At 46.2% G+C, this 20742-nt stretch overlaps 1 long non-coding RNA gene across 2 annotated transcripts; it reads left to right on the forward strand.

The window, feature by feature from the left end:
* Positions 1-6183: 6183 nt before the first annotated feature.
* Positions 6184-11583, forward strand: LOC106003979. 2 transcript variants are annotated; one of them, XR_001176784.2, is made up of 3 exons: positions 6184-6226; positions 6315-6478; positions 9399-11583. It is a non-coding gene; the product is annotated as an uncharacterized LOC106003979 (long non-coding RNA). The 2 variants fall into 2 exon arrangements; XR_006608618.1 differs by lacking the exon at positions 9399-11583 and adding an exon at positions 8830-9191.
* The last annotated feature ends 9159 nt before the right edge of the window (positions 11584-20742 follow it).

Below are 20742 nucleotides of genomic sequence, written 5' to 3' on the forward strand. Positions count from 1 at the left end.
CTCACAGTTCCTTCCTTCTCATTTGCAGCCGTGCTTCCTTCCCTCTTATGATAGGACCGTTTGGAAATCAGTCCAGAAAGATGTTGCCGTATTAACTCCCAACAAAGACACCCCCACAAAGTTAAGACTATAGCTGTTGCAGTGGAAAGAGACCCTCTAGGTGATTCGGTCTGACCCTCTGTGAGTTTCCTAAAGTTGCCAGAACCAGGGACCATGAGCTGAATGACTTACAACAATTTCTTCTCTCCCAGTGCTGGAGCTCCAAGGGGGAAGTCCAGGAGTCAGCAGGGCCCTGTTCCTTTGGAATGCTCTAGGGAAGAAGTCTTTGCTTTGTCCAGCTTCTGGCTGATGTCCACAATCCTTGGCAGTCCTTAGTATGTAGCCATATCATGCCAATGTTTGCCTCTGTGTTCACACAGCCATCTCTCTCCACCCACGGACGTGCATACGAGTGTGCGCATGGATGTGCACAATGACACCTTAGAAGGACGCCCCTCATTGGATTTGGGCCCACCCTCGTCCCGGATGACCTTGTTTTAACTTGATTTCATCTGCAAAGAACTTACTTCCAAATAAAGTCTTGACCAAGTAGGTGGTCATTCTTTGAGTGCATCTAATGATAAGGCATTTACCATCTTATAAATTTTGAGAGGCCTAGAATATATTACTAATACTCTTGGCACCTGTTATAGTTTTACAGTACCTTTAGCCTGAAAGATTCTTAAATTCTAGCCTAAATTTTCCTTTTGAACCTTAATCCAGTGCAAGGAATGATTTCTCCAAAAGCCTTGGGCAGAAAGCTTTTCTCTACCACTGACTGACCTCTTTTCCAAAGGCAATAGGCGAGCCACCGGGAGGATCCTACCCCACGTCACAGTTTTGTGTGCATCCCCAGTGAGAGAAAGAGACCCAGAATAATCACAATAAAATACTCACGATTAGCATCCCTATAGGACTCTTGCCTTCAAAGCCCTTCTGCCCCCTTCTCTGGCATACATTCAAGTTCACCAGCATGCTTGTCCACCCCCTCTGGTTTCCTTCATCTCCCATAACCTCATTCTTGTGGACTGAATACATTTGTTGCTTTGCCTCTCACTGTAGAAGCCAGAGAGGCCAGAGTGAGCCCTGGATGTACGTTGAGACAGGCGATTGCATCTGTGTATGTATGCATGAGAGTGTGTGCGTTTGTGCATGTGTGTGTGTTCATGTGCACGCACTCCTTGATTGAAAAGAATCTGTTGGGTTTAATTGATGCATTCGATTACCATGATGACTGCCTCCCTGGAGCTTTCCAAAATAGCCAGATGTACCAAGTGGACCCCCTCCATTTTTAGCCTTTGGTTCAGACTGCGAGCTGAGGATAGGGAATGGTGAGGATTATGGAGATGGGCACAATGGAAGAAATCCCTAAGCCTTGTTTCTCTAAGGCTCAGCCACCATCTCCTTCCACCAGGACACCAATTAGACTATCTCTGGCCTGGAGAGCCCTGGATAAAAGCGAAAAGGCAGATGTGGAGGAAGCAAGTGTGCTGTTGCTTCTGGGAGATCCCCTGCCCCCGACCAACCCACCTACCCATGGCCTCTCTTCACTGCTAGGATGAGCAAGGAAAATCAAATGGGAGAGCTCATCTAAACTTATTGTAGGAGGAGGGGATTTTCTCAGCCCGCTGGCTTCTTCCTCTCAGCTGACACTGATTGTCACTCGTTAGACACCCGCCTGGCCATGGCTTTTGTCCCTGAAGCCCAGAGAAGAGTTCGAGGGTCTGATTCCTGCCTTCTCCATAGTCACAGACACGTTACATTAACCCGCGTGGCTGTACTAGATGTCCGAGACTCTACGCAGCTCCGTTCATACCAGAAGGCGTCCTCTGAACTTGGACTGTTAGTGGGAATGAGCCGAGAATGGATGGGGTGTACAGACAGCCAGGGAAGGAAAAGCCTGATGGCAAAAGCCAGGAAGGCAGGGAAGTTGGATCCTAGTCCTAGCGCTGCCTTTAACTGCCCTTTCTGATGCAGGCCACAGTTGTCTCACCTTAGGGATTGGACTTGATCCCTAAGATCCCCTCTGGCTTTCAAGTCCTGCCTGGAGATGGTTGCTCCCCGGAAGGGATGAGAAGCCCTGTGTCATCTCTGCCCTCGGGTAATCCTAGGATTGGTAAAGGGAAGCAGCTGTTTTGCTAAGAGTGACAGAGCTCTGGGCCTGAAGATCACAAAGCCAGTTTCATCCTAGGTGTTGACAAACTGTGCGACCTTCAAATGTAATTAACCTTTCCATACAACCAATTCTCTTCGAGAGGCCCAAACCCACCCTCCATCCGTCTTTAACTTTCCTCGGGAGAAAATCTTCAAGGTAGATGGCTTGGCTGGCTAAGTTTTCCTTTTGGCACCATCTCCAACAGCAGAGGGGAGGATCAGCCGAGAAGTGACCCCTCCAAGGGCCTTGTAGGTGCTCCAACAGGGCATTTACGCGAGTGGCCGTTGGTCGACGGCTCTCAAGCTGGCTAAAAGCAGAATCATGGTTTGTTATTTAATCCACATTCTTGGTGATCACTTTTGGCGATTCTGATTCAGTGGGTCTTGGATAGAACTTGGCAACCTGTACTTTTAAAAGTGTATTGAAAAAGTGGCATGGGTAATTTGGATGCTTATCCAGGGCTAATAAGCACTGATTTATGCATTCAATTCAACAGATTTTCATTGTGGCTCTGGCTGTGTGGGATATAAGAGAAAAACGCGTAAGGGCTGGTCTGGCCTTGGCTTTCTAGGAAATCCTAGCAACTTTTGCTACCGAGAGGGGCAGACATGAATGCTACAAACTCTAATTAGGTAAAACTTGGGAACCAACCAGTTAGAATTGAGACGTGAACAGTCAGGATGGAGGGTGGCCGTTAACAATCTGTGTGACCACATCAGTATATTGCCAGCAGGATATATTTCTGGCTGTAATCGATTTGATGAGTACTCTATTTCCGGGTGGTGTGGGCTCAGAAGAATGATATTGGAGTGGAATCTTGAAAAATGAGGAGGATACAGATATATCTTTGTATCTATTTAGATTAAAGTAATTACAGAAGGAGAAACCAATAAAGGATAGATCATAAAAATAACATGTGTACCTTTAGAAAGAGGGAGAGAATAGAGGAGGCCAGGATAGGCATGACAATTCTTTGAATAAATCATGTTTTATAGATTTGTCTTTGGAATTATGTAAATATTTTTACATAATCTTAAAACAAAATACAAAAAAAGCAATCCCTAAAAAATTTAGAAAGTAAAATGAAAGGAGGGGAAAAAAAAAAAAGAACTTAAATGTATATCCAGTTGGAGCATAACCACACCAGGAAAGTATTTCAAGTAACTTAAAACAAGGGTGTATTTTTTATATCCCTAGTGGGACATGCCCTAAGTACAGAAAGAACTACAAAATGAAACAAAACCTGGAGCTATTTTTTGCAGCTGTGTTGGTGGTGGTGGTGTTCTATTGTTGTTCTGAGGCTGTAGGTTTTGTGAGACTGTACCATTCTTTTATGTGTATGTGTTGGCATATAAGCAATTATATGCATATTATTGAGATCAGGGATTTTTATTATAGGAGAAATGACATACTGATGTGAGATTGTTGAGGAGAGGAAATACCTGTGGTTCTGCATCTGTCTTGGAAATATTATTATAACATCCCAGTATATATTATCTTTTAAAAAGTACACGTTTAGTGGCTCTCTGTATGGAAGAGACTTAAAAAGAAATGAACAAATTCGGTAGCACGGAACAACCCTCGTTCCTAGATTATGTTTTCTAAATACCATTTTCTCTTAAAAGGAAACAAGATTTCTTAGAGAAATGGCTGATGCCAAGCCAGTGCAGGAAATATACAAGATGAGTCCCCCAAATCTTGTCATATCAGAAATCAAGCTACATATGAAACATCACTGGTGTCCCCATTTCGGAAGGACTCAGGATCCTACTAGATTAGATTCTCACCGACCAGAGATGGGACAGCTTAGACATACCAGGATGGATAATAACTGCAAAGGGTTGAAATTCACAACAACCACATTCATATTCATGAGTTCATAATGATAGGTCTCTCGGTCATTGGAGGAACTATCTCATCATTTTTACGTTGATAAGTAAAAGAAAAAAAAATCAAGCATTTATCCTGTTTCTCATCTATGGTCGGTATTTCAGGTCTATCAACTAGACGAGGGGAAGTTTCTCTGTATAAAAGCATTGCAACCAACAAAGAAGGACACACGGAATTAGAATGTCACCATTTTACAGCCCCTAAATAGGGTTGCCAGATTTAGTGAATGAACATGCAGGACTCCCAGTTAAATATAAATTTCATTTGAACAACAAATAATTGCTTAGTGTGTGTGTGTGTATATATATATATATATATTTGGAATATACTTATACTAAACAATTGTTTGTTGTTTATCTGAAATTCAAATGTAGCTGGACGTCCTGTATTTTATTTGGCAACCTGACAATGAGTAAATAAATGTAGATAATGATCATTGATATTGCTAACATCACAACAAAAGGACCAGCCAGACACTGTGAACCTTCTCATAGAAATACATAGCACGGCCTGTGAAGTAATTTTGTCAAATTATTGAACCTGAATCAATCAAGCCTGCAGATCTAACTATCAATTTACAGGAAATACAGAGGGACACAGGAACATGTTAAATGATATGCAATCAGCAAAATCCAAACTGTCAGAAACATTATACAGCAAATGGTCTAATCTCCAGACTAAAAAGTAACAAGGGGAAAATGGTCGAACGAAAGAATTGAAGGGGAACCTATAAATTAAAAGAGACTTAAGAGACATATCAACCAATTGCAAAGTGTGGACCTTTCCTCGTATCATTTGCAACAGAAAGAAAGAGAGGGAGACAAGAGAGACATAGATAAGACCAAGATTAAGTTTGGTATTATAGCCTTGTTTGTATATTTTGGGGGGAGTATGGTTATTGATTTTTCAGAAAGTTCCCCTTTTCAGAGATACACACTGAAATAATTTAAGATGAAATATGAATTCTTTCAAAACACTTGGGGGGAGAGATGAGGTGGGTGGCCTCTAGAGAGAGAAGAATGACTACTTGTGGATCACTGTTGAAGCTAAGTGAGGCATTCATTATACTACCTTGATACACGAGGGCTTATTATGCTGATATTTATGCTTTTGTACATACATAGGAATATTTATTAAAAAAATTTTTTTAATTTTTTTTTTATAAACATATATTTTTATCCCCAGGGGTACAGGTCTGTGAATCACCAGGTTTACACACTTCACAGCAATCATCAAAGCACATACCCTCCCCAATGTCCATAATCCCACCCCCTTCTCCCAAACCCCCTCCCCCCAGCAACCCTCAGTTTGTTTTGTGAGATTAAGAGTCACTTATGGTTTGTCTCCCTCCCAATCCTATCTTGTTTCATTTATTCTTCTCCTACCCACTTAAGCCCCCATGTTGCATCACCACTTCCTCATATCAGGGAGATCATATGATAGTTGTCTTTCTCTGCTTGACTTATTTCGCTAAGCATGATACGCTCTAGTTCCATCCATGTTGTCCCAAATGGCAAGATTTCATTTCAAAAAAAATTTTTTTTAAATGAAGGGAATCTCTGTTGCCTGATTCAGTGGGCTAGCAGGATCTAAGTACTTGATCTATATTAGTTCATTTTAATTTCACAAAGACTCAAAGAGGTAAGTATTATCTTTATCTCTATTTTACAGATGAGGAACTGAGGCAGGGAAGATCAGATAAGTTGTCCAAGGTCATGTAGGACTAAGAGGGGGGTCGAACTCCAAGCATTCTGAGCCCATGAGCTTAACCATCAGTCATCCCCTAAACTGGCAAAGTGGTTTATGTGCCTTGGTATGTAGTTAGCCCTTGGGGGGATGCCAGCCTGTGCTCCCCGGCATATTGACCTGTGCTCTTGGCAGTGATGTCCCGTTGTTGGTGTGGATTATGCTCTGTGGGCATTCTAGCTTGAGACTGGCCATTTGACTTAAACGGGCTTTAAGGTGGTGTCCCATTATGAGATTCTATTGTTCTTTTTTTTTTTTTTTAAGATTGTATTTATTTGAAAGAGAGAGAGCATGGGGAGAGACAGAGGAGAGGGAGAAGCAGACTCCCCACGGAGCAGGGAGCCCAACACAGCGTTCAACCCCAGGACCCTGAGATAATGATTGAGCTGAAAGCAGGTGCGTCCCAAGATTCTATGGTTCTAAGTAGTTTTCGTCCCGGTGAAAGTGAGTCCTGAGTATGATATGCCAATTCTTCACCTCTCAGAGCTATGGAAGCAACTGGGAGAGAAACCAGGAACCCAGGATGAGACCGCAGCAGGGGAGGGAACTCACCAAACCTGGAGTTCCTCAATAAGGTCCCATCTGTCCCTTACCTGGACCCTCCCCTACAGAAGGCAGTGTGCCAATCATGTGCCCTCTGTTCTCCAGGTAAGCTCATTGGCCTAAATATTTGCAAAATGTTTTCTTCAGCTTCTGGGTATAAACATGGTTTCCTTTATAAATACCCGCTCCTTCCCCAAGGAAATCATGCCTGCAAGTAGTCTGATTTTCAGGATTGCAAGTCCTCCGAGTTGGACCCAACCTTCCCGAAACTGTCGTCTTGCTGAGAGCTGACATTCAAATGTCTCCCCTTGAAGAATGGAGCCACATTTCTTCTATACTCAGCTCCCCCCTTTCACCGAGTACCTGTAGCTCTTTTGCCTCATGAACCTGCTAGAGTAGAAGGATTTGGAGGTCACAGTCAAAGGAACTGGACATGCGGGCCACATAGCAGGTCCCTGAGCTTGTTACAGGTGCATTGACTTTATCAGTTTACAGGAAGGAAAGATGGGTTTATATGCAAGTCTCCCCCCCCCCCCCCGATTGGGGACAGTCCCATGGATTGGCTGACACATATGTCCTATTTTTCAGAACTATCTTTGGAGCTGCCAAGAGTCAATTTCAGCTCTCTGTTTGGATAAGATGGAGGTTTCAAAGGAAAGTTTTCCTTGGCAAAACCTATGTCTTGGCTCAAATAGTCCAATGATGAAAATACCCAAGACCAAAGACGAGGCAGGGCTGCTTCCAATTACTGGGGTTGAGCTCGTTGGGAATAGGTCTCATGACATTCCTTGGGTTGGAAGCAGACAGCATTTTGATTAGTAAGCCAGGGGAAAAAGAAAAAGATCATTTCTCTGCTATTTGGTGGACTTTCCCAATTATGGAAAGGTAATTCAAGTCTTTGGTGATTTTGGAAGTCTTCCCATTGGAAAATTCCCTTGGATATTTGGTGCTGGTGTTATTCTGGAGCATCAGGAGTCTGGAGAGTTCTGGAGAAAGTGAAGTCTGAGTCGTCCGAGGACTAGAGAGGACATCAAAGGGCCCGTAGAGATGTCTCGCCTGGGACTTGCCCACATGCCTCAGAAGTGAGGTCCGGCTTCTCATGTGACTTGAACTCATTATCAACAAAAGAAGAGCAGTCTGGGATGCCGGCAGAGCAAGTCAAACATCTCCTCAAGGCCAAGAACCCAAAGAAGTTTGAGAAAAGTCAATAGAAAATGAACTCAGAAGGAAGAAGGGTGGGGAAGAATGAGAGATCCCTCTTTCTGGATGGCAAGCCCATGCTTTTTTTTTTTTTTTTTTTGGTTTGGCTGATGATCCTCAGCCACTGATAAGGAAGCTGATGCTGTCATTCTAGGCAACTCATTTCATGCAGGTCGGGGTTGGAGGGCACTTGCCTTTTGATCCATAACACCACCCGGCACTCCTTTCTGAGTGTGATAGTTGCTGAGGCATTTGGATGGAGATGAAATGAGGAAGCTTTGACTAAAATAACTCGTTTCCATTTCTTAAAGTTTTATTTCTTTTCTTAATTTGCAAACTGCTTCCTGTGGGTCAACCTCTGCCCATGGATGGCCCCCTCTTCCTGCCCACGCCCCCAGTGTCCTCAGAAAGATGGTCTAGACCTGTCGGTTTTCTTGTTATCATTTATGGGACCCTGGGCGAGCCTCAGCCATCTCAGTTAGAGAGAAGGGATGCAGTTCCTTAGCGCTTTTCCCAGTAGGTGAAACTATGCCTCATGAGCAAATGGATGGTCATCTTGAATACAATTTGAGATCTATGTTCGACTGACGCAGTACATATTAGGACACAGTTCTCTGGGTCCCTTTGCAAATGGAATTGTTCAGATGAGCTGTCCTGACACTTTCACACAGGCCATGAGTGGCTTGACTCTCAGTTGATCACAGTTCCCAGCTCTGCCCTCAGAGCAGTGGCCACTTACCAACATTTCCAGTGACGATCTCCTCACAGGTTCTGCCATCTAGATAAGAAAAGGGAGGGGGCCTTCTGCCTGCCCCTCTCCAGAGACCAGACTTCCATGCAGAGGGAGGTGTGGGAAGGCAGAGAATCAGCAACTTAGAGTTGCTGGAATCCGTCCTACAAGGACAGTCCCATCCACAATACTCTCTCCCGTACCTTCCCTAGCCTTCCTCAGGCTTTCTGCAGTAGAAGAAAGTGTCTGTTAGGAACCAAACGCTAGCAGGGCTGAGAAACTTCCAGTTTAATTTCCTGAAGGAACACAAGAAACAGCAGGGTTGTGACAAAACACTCCTGGGAAAGATCTTTAAGGCTGAGGTCCTTTGGACACAGATGGGAGTGGGCGAAGGCAACAGGCCAGGCTCTTCTCACCACTAGTGTGAAGAGCCCACCCATCCTGGCAGCACATTCCACTCCTTCCTCCCTCCAGAGGCCAAGGGCACCTTCCGTACCACTTTACCTTTCCCTTTATTCTTCTCTAGGTTCCAGCTACGCAAACTGTCCGCTTGATCAGGACGTCCTCGCCTCAAACTGAAGACAACTTAATAAAGTTGATTTTCCACATTTGGAATGTCCCTTCTGTACCATTTTGCCAAAGCTCGCCCTTGCCTGTTCTAAAATCTAGCTCTGCCACATCTCCTTCTGGAGCTCACCTCACTCCTGAACACCTGCACCGACCTTAGGGCTCAACCTGTCACAGCACCATAAAAAGTCAGAGCTGGGTGGCGTTAGAGATTACTCAACTGTCTCATGTTCCTTTGGGGAAACTGAGGCCCAAAGTGGGGAAGGAATTTGTGGGATTGTGAAATGAGAGAGTGGTACAGCCGTGGTTATAAATCAGACTTTGCACCTCCTGGGTGAGGACTCTTTCTTCTGTGTGAACTGGTCTTGTTTCTTTTTATCACGCATTTGAGCCACATCCCCATTAATCTCTAAACTTTCTGAGGGCTTGTCGCCCCTCTTTTTCATGTTAGGGGCTTTGCTGTGGCTAAACCAATACCCGACACATTCGGCACATGACATACTACCTTATTTCATTCTGTCTTCGTAGACACTCTCCAGCAGCAGCAGAGATCTAATTGATTCCCCAGAACACATGACGAAACTTTGATGCAGAGAATTGGATGACTTATCTGAGGACATCTAGAGACATCAGCTCACACGGGAGAACAGAAGGCCCTGGTACCAAATAACAACGCAGAGGACGAAACTGATTGTTACCTAACAAGACCTGTAGCCAGGGGAACTCGGATGCTCAGAGAGGATGATGGGGTTCTCATGGTTCAGTGCTCTGTCTGCTATTTCCCTGTGGTTCTCTGCTTGCCGGATGCCTGATTCAGTTGTACTGTCTTAAAACGGGCAATGCTCAGAGGCATGGCTGGGTCAGGAAGAAGGGGTTGCCATTAGCCCTGATTATTTAAGCAAATTCTAATTCTTCTTTCCCAGCACCCCGACTCTCCCCCCCATACCCTATACGCTTGCCACGTGCAGAATGTCTGTGGGTTCCTAAGGGAATGCTGGGCTCCCAGACAGCGGGGCTTTCCGCCCCTCCCCCAACCCTCCCCATGTGGGCTGTGGGGAATGCAGTCACATCATTTGCATTTATCAGGGAGAATATACCGCCTTGTCTGTAGCCTTTAGTCTGACTGAATTGCTTTTCTGCTTCATGAGACACACAGCGCGCCAGCCCAGTGCTCCTCTCTCCTCTTTACTGCACCAGCATCGGCGCAACCCACTTTGCTCTCCATCGCATTTATCATATTGATCGTATAAGAAATAGATCATAAGCAGAATGAAATTACCGAATGCAATGATCTGGGGCATCCTATGGACCAGATCAATCTTGGGGCAGCCAGGAAAAAAAGTCCCTTGCTGTGACGTTTTCCAAAGTTGATTTTCATTGCAAATAGAAATTTCCATCCGCTGAGGTACCCAGCGGGGTCGGGGGTGGGGCAGTACAGGGTGGCAGAATAGGAGCTTGATAAGCCTCATAAGGCTCATTCATTAAGAAGGAGACTTCCTTAGCTGCAACTCCCTTGAAATGGATGTTTGAGGCTCTAGTTGTAACAATATCCATTTTCTCCTGCTTATCTCTCATTCTCCAAGTTGTTCTTCTTGTGTGTGTGTTTGGGGCAGGGCGGTGATATCGGAAAAAGGTAAGATTCTCACTTATTTAGAAGACTGTCAAGGACCCTTTCTTATCTCCTGTGAACGCCTGGAGTGAGCGTGGCTGGTCTTTGTCAGCCTGGCCCCAGCCTGTGGGTGTGGAGTGTCTGTGGGAGGCTGGAGTTTTAACAGCACTGTTTGTAGGGGACAGTGTGGGACTTGTTTATTAAACCGCTTCTTGAAAACATAAGCTTGAAGCCCCCACCCCTCCCAGAACTGAGGCTCCAGACATGACCTCTGCCATAATAAGAACTTTCTCCCTGTCTGGAGACAAGGCTGTTGAGTTCAGCTGAGACTGGAAATCCAAGTGAACAAGGTCCCTGGCAGCCTGCCACCCCCTCAGACTGAAGCAGAAACCCACAGTGGGAATGTGGTCCGAGGCCCCGGTCACCCCCTTCCCACTGTGAAATCCATCCCCAGACGCTGAGACTCAGTGCTATTGGCTTTGGCAACATTCGTCATGCCAATAAACTCATTGAAATTGAAGAAACCAGAGGGGAAAGGAGAGCAGAAAATAGAAGGGGGTGAGGACAGGGAGAGGGGGAGGGTGTACAAAGAACAGCAGAGAAGAGGAGCTGCCCCCAAACCCTCCAGTGAGCTTAATGGGAGAGATGTCACGGATGCCGAATGGCTGAGTTCATGGAGAAGAGAAGGCACAGGCACGAGCAGACCCCCTCCCTACCCCCAAACCCACCTCTGTCTGCTCCCGATTCTGTTGAAGCTTCTATACTCATAGAAATGTCTCTGGAAAGCTTCCCATGACACAAATGGCCAAGGAAATGCCCATGTACACATACACACACACTCCACCACCAATGGGATAATGAAGGAGAAAGCGCCATGAAATAGACCAACCATGACCATGAGGGAAATATACCAGGCCCTTAGGACATGTTTAAACCAGGGGAGACCTAAACTGCGGAGACGCTGGGCAGAGCCGGGTTCCCGCTAGCACCACCGTCCCCCACCCCAGAACTGCTCTGGAGCTGCGTTCTGCCCTGAATAGAATTCCTCGAGTTCCATAGTTTTCTAGAATTAAGGATGCTGCCTAGAGTTCATCCAGGCCAGCTGCCTAGAGTTCATCCAGGCCAGCTCAGCATTGTTTTTCCTGGATATATGATTGCCTCTCCTAATTTAAAAAAAATTTTTTTTCTTTAAGATTTTACTTATTGATTTGAAAGACAGAGAGAGGGAGCAAGCACACAAGCAGCGGAAGTGGCAGGCAGGGAGAGAGAGAGAGAAGCAGGTTCTCAGCTGAGCAGGTAGCCTGATGCAGGGTTCGATCCCAGGACCCTGGGATCATGACCTGAGCTGCAGGTAGATGCTTAACTGATTGAGCCACTCAGGCACCCCTGCCTCTCCTCATGTTAAGGGCCCCCAGAAATGGTGGCCGCCATATTTCACAGCTCATGTCGTCAGAGAAGCCCTCTCATTAGCTGATACTTGACTGTCTTCCTCATCTGCCATGACTGAGCATAAGTACCAGCACCAGAACCCCGGAGCCCCACCAGGATGCGATAAGGGAAACTGTCCGGCTGCTCGCTGGTGTCTCCTGTCAACGCAACTCCTACTTCCGTCACCTCTTCCTCAGCCTGTCTGCTTTGGTGACTGTCTTGGCTTCCTGGCAGCCCTGCACTGTTCCTACGGCTCCCCTTCTTGCCTCTCACTTCAGATGTTCCTCCATGGCTAGCAGAGAGCTCGCTTGTCTGTTCCGTAAGCCTGCCTAATTTAGCCACCTACCTGCCTCTCTGTTCTAGAGATCAAATTTGAGACAAAGCACATTTGCTGGGTAAGGAGGGTGCAGAAGACCATTTGAAGAAATGGCTACTGATCATACATTAGCCAAAGTGAGGGCGGGAGAGAGAGCTGTGACGGAGAGGAAGACCACCTCTAGCTATGACTGTGATGTCTGGTAATCCAAGAACACAGAAGGGAGTTGCCAAGAACTTCTTGGCTTTTTGAAAGCTGGGTTGGGTTTGGTGGGATTTGATTTTGGAAAGTGGGTGCTCACGTAACTGAGGACCATCACTTGAATTTAGGAAGGGGCTGTTTACTTTTCAAAGAGAATTTATTTCATAACCACAGGTTATTCTATGGAATTCTTTTTTTTTTTTTTTAAAGATTTATTTATTTATTTAACATAGAGAGGTCACAAGTAGGCAGAGAGGCAGGCAGAGAGAGGGGGGGAAGCAGGTTCTCCCTGAGCAGAAAGCCTGATGTGGGGTTCAATCTCAGGACCCCGATATTATGACCTGAGCCAAAGGCAGAGGCTTAACCCACTGAGCCACCCGGGCGCCCCATGCTATGGATTTCTAATCAGCGGTCACATTCATGTTGCTATGTGTCATAAGATGGGTCAGAACCATGGGTTTCTCAGGGTAACCTCATCCTGGCTACGGACAAGCATGGAGAAGCAATGCCCTCTTGGCCGAACTTGGCCACACCAATGTAGATACACACATGAAAATGACACTTTGCAACTGAGGGAGGGAAGCATCCTATCAGAGACTCTGTGGTGAGTTGGAGAACCTGTGTCATGTGTAAGAGGACAGCCGGGCCAGCTGAGAAATTATGTGGGCTCTGAGACTAAATAATACAAAGGGACAGGGAGCAGGGTACAGGAATGCTCCCCAATGACTCTACGGGAACTTTTTTTATCAGCTAGGGCTTAATCTGAGACAAAAGACTGATGCCGTGAGCATAGGATTCCCGCCCTGTCCAGGGCCTGATGGATCCATTCCTTTAATGAAATGCACACAGTTTATTTTACCAACTCTAATTACGTGAAGAATGAGTGTCAGGTTTCTTTATCCTTCTGCCGGCCCTGAATCCAGGCCAACTTCACAAGACTTACGTGCACTGAGGCTAATGGAGCTTTTATTCCAATGAGCTGAGAGCCAACCCACCTTTGTAGAGAAAAGAATATTAAAAAAAAAAAGCAAAGAAATACTTAATGTTCGTCTAGCGGATGAAAAATTTCACAAGATAAATTAAAGTGTTTTCTGGCTGAATGGAGAAACCAGGGCAGGATGGTGGAGATAATTTTCCCAGGACTCAAAATGATTTATCTTATCTCTGTGTTCTTCAGACAAGAGGTTCCATTTATTTAGCCATTTATTTTATTAGTTTTCTGAAGATATCCCCCCACCCCACCATGTCCCTACCACCCAACACAAGGACTCAGCACTTGGCATAGGGAACATGGAGTGGGGAGAGGAGCCTGAGATCCAGCCCACCACTCATTCAGTCACTGATGCAGTCGGGTCACATAACACTTCCACACTCGAGGCCGTGAGCTCAGATGGAAATGGTTCCTGTCCTCGCAAAACTAACAACTGAATGGGAGACAGGCTCATAATCAAGCAAATATCATTCTCTGTGATAAATGCGATGCTGTCTGACCCCTCTCTGCCACCCACATACTCCAATAACAGGCTTTGAGGAAACCTCAAGAGATCATCTTGTTTAGTAGCTCTTAAAAGGGGGGATTTTGTTTGCCAGGGGTCATTTGACATTTTTGGTGGTCGTACTGGGAGAGCGGGGTGCTATGGGCATGAGGTGGATAGAGGTCGGGGGTGTCGTGCAATACAATGCTCAGAACAGTAACCCCCCTCCCCCTTTCTCCCCTCCCCCTGCAGAAGAACTTTCCAGCCAAAATGTCAGCAGTGCGACTGTTGGCAAACCTGTGTCCTCCTGCCTCACACCCGTCCTGTGCTCAGACCGGGCCGAAAACACTCCCGCTCCTCTCAAATATTCCTGTTTGCTCAGGCAAGATCTGTGCGGGTCTGAGAGACGGGATTTCCCTCTGCTCTGCTCTTGTCACTGGAGATAGACCCGCACTTGAAAAGTAGCATTAATGAGTCAACTTCACTTTATGGGAGGTAGTCGAAAGCTCTTTGGGAGAGCAGCTCAAGCACAGAGTGGAGATGAGAAAATAGGATCCTGCCTCCGTGCCTCCCATTGCTTTTTTTCTGGGGCTTTCTACCACACACAAAACTCCTCACTTGTAGAGCTCTTGGCAGTGGAAATAATTTGGGACTAGGTTGAGTCCTTAAATAGTTTCCCTTTTGCATGCCCCAACCATTATCCCGAATGTTTGTAAAAAGACTGCCAAGGCTTTTTCTTCGGATCTTCATGTAACTGTATGTTACGTACCATGGAGTTATTTTTGAGCAATTAAGGCTCCCTATGCCAGATTTTCTCATCATCTACCAAAGGCATAAAGAGGGGGCCTTGTGTCTGGCTTTCCCAGAGAAGCAGATGGCACTTTGGGTACTGGCAGGAGACAGGTGTGAAGTTTCAGGGGCCGGAGGGCTTGTCTGGCATACTATGCAAATTTGGCTCCATTTTGCATCCCTCCAAGGAGCTACAACCAAATGGAAACCACTCTTACATCCTGTGTATGTGTGTGCGCGCGCACGTGTGAGAGAGAGAAAGAGAGGTGGGGTAGGGAGGGGGAATTGTGAGGTGAAGGTGTATGTATTTGTACGCTGGGACAAGCAAGACCATCTACGACATCTGCAGATGCGAATAAAGCAATTCTTAGATAGTAAGGAAAGCCGTTGCTTTCTTCCTGTTTTTCCTGTTTGAAAAAAAGAGATGGATAAATCCCTCAGGGTAAGCTCTCTTGGAGGACAGTGTGTAGTTTCCCTGTAACTTGATTACCCTCCGAGTCTGCTCACCAAAGGCGACACTGGCCAGAGTTGTGTTACTTCCTGACGTGCAGAAATGAAGGCTCTTTTGCTTGCTTGCAGGAGGCCGAGACCTCGGAGTGACTAGTTTAGCTGCTAAGAGTCAGGAAGGGGCTAAGCTGAGCAGTGCTGATGAATTCTTCTTACACAAAGACCATAGGTTAGCCATAGTTGCAATTAGTGATTTGTGTTAATTGGCGTATCCTGGACTGTACATACTGTATCTCTCCTCAGTAAGGGCACTGTGCGAAGGTGACCACATGCTGAAGATTTTTTACGAACAGATCCAATTTCGTATGCTTTTTTTTTCCCTTATATTTTCCAAAGTACACTCATACTTGTCAAACCATATGTCCCATTTTTATGTTTTAAAAAATATGTTCCCTGTAACTATCAGATTATTTATTTTGCCATGGTAACACTCTCTAGTCCCTGATAACCCAGAAACCAGAAGGAAAAAAAGGCCTTACTTCTCTTTACTTCACAGATTCTGCCCTAGCTCCACACCAGCCTACCAATCCCAAGATTTCAGGCTGGAGAATTTCAATGCAACTTGTTAGGTAATCCGTTGCATTCTTCAAAGAGCAAGACTGACCACACCACTATTCACTCTTGCCTCTAATGATTAGAGTTTACTTGCTTTTACTGGAATGCCATTCCGTGCCAAGGATGGGTCATTTGTGGCTTCCCACTAGCTAACACATGCTACCATTTGGGTTACACAAAGGAATATGCATGGCTCAGTGGAAACTCTTCCCCATGGTTTGGTTAATACCATAAATTTCTGATGAAAATCACTGCCTCTTACTGAAGAAGCAACACATTCTTGGAGAACATGTGCCATGAATGAGAAGGAGATGTACCATATTTGCTTGGCCTGAGCCATCTGGGGACCTGAATACTGTTGGCAGAGGGTCTGAACAGACAGGCCTATTGGTTCCTCACCAAGAGCTGACACAGCCACATCAGTGTTCACCTGGGGCTCACGTGTCAGTGTTTCATGTCTAGTTGATTCCTTGGCATTGAAGCCCTTCAGAGACATCTGTACAAAGACCAAGTTCCAGGCACCCACAGAGAGTGTAGACCATAGAGACAGCAATGGCTTTCTCCATCTTTTAGGGATAGAATTAACACTGTCATCTGTATAGGCAAGTGGTAACTTCTGAGGTAACGACAGAGTCCTGGGAAAGTGAGGTGAGACTATTAGATCACTTCACTCCTCAGAAGCCTTCAGTGGTCCACCCTGCAGGGACCATCCACTGGAAACTCCTTGGCTTGGCTGGATGGCACCCTGAATGTTCTAGACCCCCACATACGCTGGTGACACTGCCTCTCATTATCCTCACTCACTTGCTCCCTGGGGAGCAATTCTCCCCCAGTGACATATCCCAAGAGCTATTCCCATGGAATGCTGCTCTCTCCACAATTTACTATTCAAGTTCCTGTGTTTAGATTTGATACCAAGACTGGGAGCAGGTCTGCCATGGGAGCAAATTTGAAAGTGCATATGAAAGAGTGTAAGATGGTGCTGGGAAGGGGGAAAGGTGCTACAGAGTGATTTCATCTAGGTTCTGTTCCAAGCACTTCATATTCAGGCTTTCATTTAATATCTCGAGTCCTCGAGTCACTATTTCTGAGTGAGTTAGCACGCTCGGAGGACCAGCATCTTTCCCACTTCCAAAATGGGGATGACCCTGAACCCAGAGTCTTTGCTTTTAGGCTTTCTGGTTGACTTTTACTGTTCTTAGGAGAGCCTACGAGTCCTGTCTGAGTTCCCTGGAATGGAGATTTTGAGAGGACCAGGGGTTCTGCCTGGACACCTAAGTAACCGGCCCCCCTTAATTCACACCAGCTCCACCAGGGATTTTTGTTCTCCTCTGGGGGGAAATTTACTTCTCCCTTCCCTTAATCCCCCAGCACTTTTATTACTTGTAATAGCTTCTCCAATTTTTATATGGCTTCTGCATGATGTCCTTGATGAGAGCCCCATTAGGTAGAAGCCATGTCTCTTTAGGTTTGTATGTCCTGAATGTTGCTAGACACAGAGAAGACCCTAACACATTTGTTGAAATTGTTGAATTTAGCTGATTTGTACAAAGAGCTGAGTAAGTTCTAGGTCATGTCATTGTGACAGATCTTTGAGCTCTGTCCCAGGTGACGTGTGTGTGTGCGTGCGCATGCACAGGCTAGAGGACCCAGTCGGAAGAGGAATTTGTAACAAAGCTTTATGGAGCTAAAACTGACTATAACTAAGCCACTTTTCAGGGAGCTCAGGCATCTGCTTATAGAAAAACAATTCCAGACTGAAGCACAAGCTTTTTCTTGACTCAGTTGTTGCTTCCCTTCTAGGGGCCTCAGAGTCTTTCAGACCTACCACATCAAGGCCAAGACTAGAGACGTTGCTGAAGCTCCTGCTGGCACCTCCTTCCCCTCTGTTCTCTTGGCAGATCTTCTCTCCTCCATTCCTGTGTCTCTGTCCCTGTCAACTCGCCACTGAGTCGAGTTTCCCCCAAGACTCTTGGAGCAACAGTACTGAGGGTTGCTGGGACTTTCAATGCCAAAGTGGGCTGTGGCTGCACAGCCACAGCCTGGTGAGCTCCGGAGGGGTCTGCTTGGTCACGATAGGGCACATGGGCCGGGGCAGTGGGGTGTGACCGTGGACTCTGAAGGATCCTCCTGCATCTCTTGGGCACAATGGTCATTCATTCGAAGTCTCAAAAATTTTATATCTTTATCGAAAATGTTCCTATCAGACACTGTGCTAAAATCTGGGATAACAGAGCCAAGACACAGTCCCTGTCCTGGAGGAGCCCTTAGGAGGAGACAAATGCACACACAAATAAGTCTGGAGCAATATAATGAGTGCAATAGTCAAGGTATGGATCAGGAGCACAGAGGAGGAAGGGCGGCCAGACACAGAATGTTTGTTTGGTGTCAGAACTACGATACGTGCATCACATGCCCCCCAAATCGGACAGCATTGCTACGCAGTTGGCATGTGAAGTCTGTTGGCAGCACAGAGAGAGCTCATCTGCAGAAGTCATCCCTGGGGAGCTGAAGAGCACTGAGGACTGTGTGAGCAAATCACGCAGCCGAGGTGGGAAGGCTGAGCCCTTGCCGTGCGCTTGAGAGCCTGGGTTCGAACTTGGACTCACCATGTCCCAGCTGTGAGCCTTGCACAACTTCCTATCCTTTCTGAACTTCAGTTCCTGCCGCACTAACATGTGGACAGTGATACCCTTGCTCTTCAGTGTGGACGTGAGAACAGAGGTCAGGTGCGGATGTAAATGTCCTCTGGAATCCGCACGCAGAGTGATAGACGCACGGTAGGTATCCTTTTTCCACCGTGGCAAGGGAGGGTAAAGGCTAAAACTGTAAAGTGTGAGGCAAGTGGGTCCTGCAGCATGGGGAGGGGTGGGTTCCGTTGGGAGGAGTTTGTGAGTAAGGTGGTTGCTGGAGTCTCACAGAGGCAGTGGGCCTGCGGAGCGCCGCATAAATGCCTCAGCTTCACCGTGGTCCCGAGCGCTCAGACCCTCCGTGCCATCAAGCTTGGCAGTACGGCTGTTGACAGCTTGAGAGTGACTGCCCCGCTTTGGGATTGAGTAGCTGTTGAAAACTAAAGTGCAATTGGATTTTTGCTGTCAGATAGAGTTAGACCAGGAGAAATTTTCTGTAAAACACATGTGCTGTTTTGGGGGATAGTTTGTGATCATTGTGACTTCAGGGTTTACATGTTTTGTGCCTGTCAGACTGATGTACAAATTCAAAGTTAGTTCTGACACTTGGAACACACAGAGGCATAATTGTGCGTCGTACTCTTTACTGAACTTGCTTCCTGATGACACTGAGAGCTCGGTGCTACCAATTTAAATGTGTTCAGGTATTCCTGATAACAGTGAATAAAGATACTTCCCAGAGCTGTTACTTGCTTATGGGTCCAATTTTCCCTTCGGAGCCAAGCAGGGTGCATGTGGGGGCTGTTGCCAGGTAGAGGAACCCAATCTCCAAGCAGATCCAGGTGAATTGCAGGCAAGTTATTGTACCTGAAACCTATAAAGGGAAATCTATCAGGAGGTCAAAAGGCAGGAAGGTGCATTTCAAGTTTGGGTGCAGAGTGCGAAATGTGCAAAGGAAAATAGATGGCGGGGACTAGGGAATCAGGCTGTGAGGAACACAGGAAGCGTGGGGAGCTTGCTCTCCTTCAGAGCCTGTGCACCTGCAGGGGTGGACCAGGTTGCTTGGAATATGGGTGGAGAGCGTATTTAAAATCGCTCCATCAGAAGTACATCCTTCCACTCAGCATTAATTCATCCAACATTTCTTGAGCATCTATTATGCAGAAGGCATGCTCCTAGACATTTGGGATACAGCAGTGATAAAGGAACTCAAAAATCGCTACTGTCATAAGTTAGCATTCTTGCAGGGTATGAAGATAAAAGAAAATAAACCATAAGCATAATAAACAACTAAATGTAGTATGTTATTAAAGGACCAGTGCCATGGGAGAAGAAAAGACAGTGCAGCGTCGAGGAAGCTTGGGGAGAGTACAGGGCTGAGGACTGGATGGAGGCAGATGAACTTTGCATTAGGAAACTCGGGGGGGGGGGGCAGGCTCCTTGACAGGTGGTATTTGAGCAATGATTTGATGTAGTAAGGGAGTGAGCCAAGGAGATTTCTGGGGAAATCTTGGTCAGGTCAGAAAGCATAGCCAGGGCTAAGACTAAAATAGGAGATCTGGTAAGTAGATCATTTGGGCTGGACTGGAGTGAGTGGGGAATCTAGATGGCAAATCAGTAAGATATAAGGTCGAAGGGGTGCCTGGGTAGCTCAGTTGGTTAAATGTCTGCTTTCAGCTCAGGTCATGATCTCAGGGTCCTGGGATCGGTCCCTTGCTCAGAGGGGAGCCTGCTTCTCACTCTCCCTCTGCTGTTCCCCCTGCTTGTGCTCACTGTCTCCCTCTCAATCTCCTTGACAAACAAATAAATAAATAAATAAAATCTTAAAAAAAAAAAAGAAAAAAAAAGAAAAGAAATGAGGACGGAGAGGCTGGGGAAGAGGGCACTTTTACAGGGCTTATCGGAAACCATAACAGGATGGTGGCTTTTACGTGGAGGTCAAGCATTGGCCAGTTTGAACATCCTTTCTCAGGTGCAAATGTCCCCAGGACAAATGCAGGCCCAGATGACTAACTGTCAAGGAATATATATCTTCGTTGATAGGATGGAACTAGAACTTTCAGGGCTTCCTCCCTGTGCTAAAATGATGAAGAGGAATGGAATCGTAACTCTATATGCATCTAGCTCATTGCATTCATATTTCTGGAATGAAAGAGTTGAAGGCCTGTTTAGATTTCCTTCTATTATCGGTGAGCGTAGGGCAGGATCCCTGTTGATGCAATGTTACTGGTGTTGTCCTCTTGTTTCTGTTCCCTTCTTTCCTCTCCACTTTAGGTAGGGAGCCACAGGAGCACTCTGGGAGGGGAGGGGTAAGAGAGTGGGAGCCCTGGGGGAAGGGACTGGCAACCAGCCTCTGCCAGTC

The sequence above is a fragment of the Mustela putorius genome, unplaced genomic scaffold (genome assembly GCF_011764305.1).
Source record: "Mustela putorius furo isolate JIRA1106 unplaced genomic scaffold, ASM1176430v1.1 tig00001012_pilon_pilon_pilon, whole genome shotgun sequence".
NCBI classification, from domain to species: domain Eukaryota; kingdom Metazoa; phylum Chordata; class Mammalia; order Carnivora; family Mustelidae; genus Mustela; species Mustela putorius.